The sequence below is a fragment of the Arachis hypogaea genome, chromosome 10 (genome assembly GCF_003086295.3).
Source record: "Arachis hypogaea cultivar Tifrunner chromosome 10, arahy.Tifrunner.gnm2.J5K5, whole genome shotgun sequence".
Taxonomy (NCBI): domain Eukaryota; kingdom Viridiplantae; phylum Streptophyta; class Magnoliopsida; order Fabales; family Fabaceae; genus Arachis; species Arachis hypogaea.
Genome location: NC_092045.1, coordinates 72,910,398 through 72,916,872, shown reverse-complemented (window position 1 = coordinate 72,916,872; position 6,475 = coordinate 72,910,398). Strand labels below are relative to the sequence as shown.

The 6,475-nt window shown below is 41.6% G+C and overlaps 1 non-coding gene across 1 annotated transcript; it reads right to left on the bottom strand.

Annotated features, from left to right (window-relative positions):
* Positions 1 to 298: 298 nt before the first annotated feature.
* Positions 299 to 406, bottom strand: LOC112718454 (small nucleolar RNA R71). The gene has a single exon (XR_003160794.1). It is a non-coding gene; the product is annotated as a small nucleolar RNA R71 (small nucleolar RNA).
* Positions 407 to 6,475: the final 6,069 nt, after the last annotated feature.

The following is a 6,475-nucleotide window of genomic DNA, read 5'->3' as shown; positions in this document are numbered from 1 at the left end:
TGGAGAAAACAACTTTGAGCTTAAGCCTCAATTAGTTTCTCTAATGCAACAGAATTGCAAGTTTCATGGACTTCCATTGGAAGATCCTTATCAGTTTTTAGCTGAATTCTTGCAAATCTGTGACACTGTCAAGACTAATGGGGTTGACCCTGAGGTCTACAGACTTATGCTATTCCCTTTTGCTGTAAGAGACAGAGCTAGAGTATGGTTGGACTCACAACCTAAAGAAAGCCTGAACTCTTGGGAAAAGCTAGTCAATGCCTTCTTGGCAAAGTTCTTTCCACCTCAAAAATTGAGTAAGCTTAGAGTGGAAGTCCAAACCTTCAGACAGAAGGAAGGAGAATCCCTCTATGAAGCTTGGGAAAGATACAAATAATTGATCAGAAAGTGTCCCTCTGATATGCTTTCTGAATGGAGCATCATAGGTATTTTCTATGATGGTCGGTCTGAACTGTCCAAGATGTCTTTGGATAGCTCTGCTGGAGGATCTCTTCATCTGAAGAAGACGCCTACAGAAGCTCAAGAACTAATTGAAATGGTTGCAAATAACCAATTCATGTACACTTCTGAAAGGAATCCTGTGAACAATGGGACTAATCAGAAGAAAGGAGTTCTTGAGATTGATACTCTGAATGCCATATTGGCTCAGAACAAGATATTGACTCAGCAAGTCAATTTGATTTCTCAAAGTCTGTCTGGAATGCAAAATGCACCAAGCAGTACTAAGGAAGCTTCATCTGAAGAAGAAGCTTATGATCCTGAGAACCCTTCAATGGAAGAGGTGAATTACATGGGAGAACCCTATGGAAACACCTATAATCCTTCATGGAGAAATCATCCAAATCTTTCATGGAAGGATCAACAGAAACCTCAACAAGGTTTCAACAATAATAATGGTGGAAGAAACAGGTTTAGCAATGGCAAGCCTTTTCCATCATCTTCTCAGCAACAGACAAAGAATTCTAAGCAGTACCACTCTGACTCAGCAACCATGGTCTCTGATCTAATCAAAACCACTCAAAGTTTCATGACTGAAACAAGGTCCTCCATTAGAAATTTGGAGGCACAAGTGGGTCAGCTGAGCAAGAAAATTACTAAACTCCCTCCTAGTACTCTTCCAAGCAACACAGAAGAAAATCCAAAAGGAGAGTGCAAGGCCATCAACATGGCCGAATTTGGAAAGGAGGGAGAGACAGTGAACGCCACTGAGGAAGACCTCAATGGACGTCCACTGGCCTCCAATGAGTTCCCTAGTGAGGAACCATGGGAATCTGAGGCTCAAACTGAGACCATAGAGATCCCATTGGACTTACTTCTGCCATTCATGAGCTCTGATGAGTATTCTTCCTCTGAAGAGGATGAGTATGTCACTGAAGAGCAAGTTGCTAAATACCTTGGAGCAATCATGAAGTTAAATGACAGGTTATTTGGAAATGAGACTTGGGAGGATGAACCCCCTCTGCTCACCAAAGAACTAGATGACTTGTCTAGACAGAAATTACCTCAAAAGGGACAGGATCCTGGGAAGTTTTCAATACCTTGTACCATAGGCACCATGACCTTTAAGAAGGCCTTGTGTGACCTAGGGTCAAGTGTAAACCTCATGCCTCTCTCTGTAATGGAGAAGCTAGGGATCTTTGAGGTGCAAGCTGCAAAAATCTCACTAGAGATGGCAGACAATTCAAGAAAACAAGCTTATGGACTTATAGAGGATGTTCTGGTAAAAGTTGAAGACCATTACATCCCTGCTGATTTCATAGTCCTAGAGACTGGGAAGTGCATGGATGAATCCATCATCCTTGGCAGACCCTTCCTAGCCACAGCAAAGGCTGTGATTGATGTTGATAAAGGAGAATTGATCATTCAAGTGAATGAAGAATCCTTTGTGTTTAAGACTCAAGGATATCCCTTTGTCACCATGGAGAGGAAGCATGAAGAGCTTCTCTCAAAACAGAGTCAAACAGAGCCCCCACAGTCAAACTCTAAGTTTGGTGTTGGGAGGCCACAACCAAATTCTAAGTTTGGTGTTGAACCCACACATTCAAACTCTAAGTTTGGTGTTGGGAGGTTCCAACATTGCTCTGAGCATCTCTGAGGCTCCACGAGAGCCCACTGTCAAGCTACTGACATTAAAGAAGCGCTTGTTGGGAGGCAACCCAATGTTATATTTTATCTATTTTCCTTTGTTATTTTTATGTTTTCTGTAGGTTGATGATCATGAGAAGTCACAAAATCAATTGAAAAAGAAAAAACAGAATGAAAAACAGAAAGAACAACAGCACACCCTGGAGGAAGATCTTGCTGGCGTCTAAACGCCAGTAAGGCTAGCAGATGGGCGTTTAACGCCCAGTCTGGCACCATTCTGGGCGTTTAACGCCAGAAAGGGGCACCAGACTGACGTTAAACGCCAGAGAAGGGCAAGAACTTGGCATTAAACGCCAGAAATGGGCACCAGCCCGGCGTTTAACGCCAGAATTGGCACAAAGGGCATTTTTTGCTCGCCACTTGGTGCAGGGATGACTTTTCCTTGATACCTCAGGATCTGTGGATCCCACAGGATCCCCACCTACCCCACCACTCTCTCTCTTCTTCACCCATTCACCAATCACCTCAACACCTCTTCCCCAAAAACCCCTCACCTATCAAATTCCATCTTTCTCTTCACCACTCACATCCACCTTTCATAAAACCCCACCTACCTCACCATTCAAATTCAAAACACTTTCCCTCCCAAACCCACACTCCCATAGCCGAACCCTACCCCTCTCTCCACCCCTATATAAACCCATCTTCACTCCTTCATTTTCACACAACCTAAACACTACTTCTCCCCCTTTGGCCGAACCACAAAGCCATTTCCTTCTCCTTCATTTCTTCTTCTTCTACTCTCTTCTTTCTTCTTTTGCTCGAGGACGAGCAAACCTTTTAAGTTTGGTGTGGTAAAAGTATTGCTTTTTGTTTTTCCATAACCATTTATGGCATCCAAGGCCGGAGAAACCTCTAGAAAGAGGAAAGGGAAGGCAAAAGCTTCCACCTCCGAGTCATGGGAGATGGAGAGATTCATCTCAAGGGTGCATCAAGACCACTTCTATGAAGTTGTGGCCTTGAAGAAGGTGATCCCTGAGGTCCCTTTCAAACTCAAAAAGAGTGAATATCCGGAGATCCGACATGAGATCCTAAGAAGAGGTTGGGAAGTTCTTACCAATCCCATTCAACAAGTCAGAATCTTAATGGTTCAAGAGTTCTATGCCAATGCATGGATCACCAAGAACCATGATCAAAGTGTGAACCCGGACCCAAAGAATTGGCTTACTATGGTTCGGGGGAAATACTTGAATTTTAGTCCGGAAAATGTAAGGTTGGCATTCAACTTGCCCATGATGCAAGGAGATGAACATCCTTACACTAGAAGGGTCAACTTTGATCAAAGGTTGGACCAAGTCCTCACAGTCATTTGTGAAGAGGGCGCCCAATGGAAGAGAGATTCAAGAGGGAAGCCGGTTCAACTGAGAAGGCATGACCTCAAACCCGTGGCTAGGGGATGGTTGGAGTTTATCCAACGCTTAATCATTCCCACTAGCAACCGGTCCGAAGTTACTATAGACCGGGCTATCATGATTCATAGCATCATGATTGGAGAAGAAATAGAAGTTCATGAGGTTATATCCCAAGAACTTTATAAGGTGGCGGACAAGTCCTCTACCTTGGCAAGGTTAGCCTTTCCTCATCTCATTTGTCACCTCTGTTATTCAGTTGGAGTTGACATAGAGGGAGACATCCCCATTGATGAGGACAAACCCATCACTAAGAAGAGGATGGAGCAAACAAGAGACCCCTCTCATCATCAAGTCCCTAAGATGCCTCAAGGGATGCACTTTCCTCCACAAAACTATTGGGAGCAACTGAACACCTCCCCAAGAGAATTGAGTTCCAATATGGGACAACTAAGGATGGAGCACCAAGAACATTCCATTCTCCTCTATGAAATTAGAGAAGATCAAAGAATCATGAGAGATGAGCAACAAAGACAAGGAAGAGACATTGAAGAGCTCAAGCACTCCATAGGATCTTCAAGAGGAAGAACAAGCCGCCATCACTAAGGTGGACCCATTCTTTAATTTCCTTGTTCTTTATTTTTCTGTTTTTCGAAAAATTATGCTTGTGTCTAGCTATATTTGTGTCTTGTGATCATTAGTATCTTAGTGTCTATGCCTTAAAGTTATGAATGTCCTATGAATCCATCACCTTTCTTGAATGAAAAATGTTCTTAATTGAAAAAGAGAAGAATTGCATGAATTTTAAATTTTATAACAAATTAATATTTTGATGTGATGGCAATACTTTTGTTTTCTGAATGTATGCTTAAACAGTGCATATGTCTTTTGAATTTGTGGTTCATGAATGTTGGCTCTTGAAAGAATGATGAAAAAGGAGACATGTTACTGAGGATCTGAAAAATCATAAAAATGATTCTTGAAGCAAGAAAAAGCAGTGAATACAAAAAAAAAGAGAAGGAAAAAAAACGAAAAAAAGGGAGAAAAGAAAACGAAAAAAAAAGAGAAAGAAAGAAAGAAATAAAGTTGTGATCCAAGGCAAAAAGAGTGTGCTTAAGAACCCTGGACACCTCTAATTGGGGACTCTAGCAAAGCTGAGTCACAATCTGAAAAGGTTCACCCAATTATGTGTCTGTGGCATGTATGTATCCGGTGGTAATACTGGAAGACAGAGTGCTTTGGGCCACGGCCAAGACTCAATAAGTAGTTGTGTTCAAGAATCATCATACTTAACTAGGAGAATCAATGACACTATCTGGATTCTGAGTTTCTAAAGAAGCCAATCATTCTGAATTTCAAAGGATAGAGTGAGATGCCAAAACTGTTCAGAAGCAAAAAGCTAAAAGCCCCGCTCATCTAATTAATACTGATCTTCATAGATGTTTTTGGAATTCATTGTATATTCTCTTCTTTTTATTCTATTTTGATTTTCAGTTGCTTGGGAACAAGCAACAATTTAAGTTTGGTGTTGTGATGAGCGGATAATTTGTACGCTTTTTGGCATTGTTTTTAGTATGTTTTTAGTATGATCTAGTTAGTTTTTAGTATATTTTTATTAGATTTTAGTTAAAATTCACTTTTCTGGACTTTACTATGAGTTTGTGTGTTTTTCTGTGATTTCAGGTATTTTCTGGCTGAAATTGAGGGACCTGAGCAAAAATCTGATTCAGAGGCTGAAAAGGACTGCAGATGCTGTTGGATTCTGACCTCCCTGCACTCGAAGTGGATTTTCTGGAGCTACAGAAGCCCAATTGGTGCGCTCTCAACGGCTTTGGAAATTAGACATCCTGGGCTTTCCAGAAATATATGATAGTCCATACTTTGCTCAAGATTTGATGGCCCAAACCGGCGTTAAAAGTCACCATCAGAATTCCCAGCGTTAAACGCCGGAACTGGCACAAGGATGGGAGTTAAACGCCCAAACTGGCATAAAAGCTGGCGTTTAACTCCAAGAAGAGTCTCTACACGAAAATGCTTCAATGCTCAGCCCAAGCACACACCAAGTGGGCCCGGAAGTGGATTTTTATGTCATTTACTCATCTCTGTAAATCCTAGGCTACTAGTTCTCTATGAGTAGGACCTTTTACTATTGTATTTTCATCTTTTGATCATTTTTCGATCTTAGGATCATCTTTTGACATCTAGTTCTTAGATCATTGGGAGGCTGGCCATTCGGCCATGCCTAGACCTTGTTCTTATGTATTTTCAACGGTGGAGTTTCTACACACCATAGATTAAGGTGTGGAGCTCTGCTGTACCTCGAGTATTAATGCAATTACTATTGTTCTTCTATTCAATTTGGCTCATTCTTGTTCTAAGATATTCATTTTCACCCAAGAACTTGATGAATGTGATGATTATGTGACGCTCATCATCATTCTCACTTATGAACGCGTGCCTGACAACCACTCCCGTTCTACAAGCAAACAAGGCTTGAATGTTTATCTCTTGGATTCTTTAATCGGAATCTTCGTGGTATAAGCTAGAATTGATGGCGGCATTCAAGAGAATCCGGAAGGTCTAAACCTTGTCTGTGGTATTCTGAGTAGGATTCAATGATTGAATGACTGTGACGAGCTTCAAACTTGCGATTGTGGGGCGTTAGTGACAGACGCAAAAGAATCACTGGATTCTATTCCGACATGATCGAGAACCAACAGCTGAATAGCCGTGCCGTGACAGGGTGCGTTGAACATTTTCACTGAGAGGATGGGAGGTAGCCACTGACAATGGTGAAACCCTACATACAGCTTGCCATGGAAAGGAGTAAGAAGGATTGGATGAAGACAGTAGGAAAGCAGAGAGACGGAAGGAACACAGCATCTCCATACGCTTATCTGAAATTCCCACCAATGAATTGCATAAGTATCTCTATCTTTATCTTTATGTTTTATTCATCATTCATAACCATTTGAGTTTTC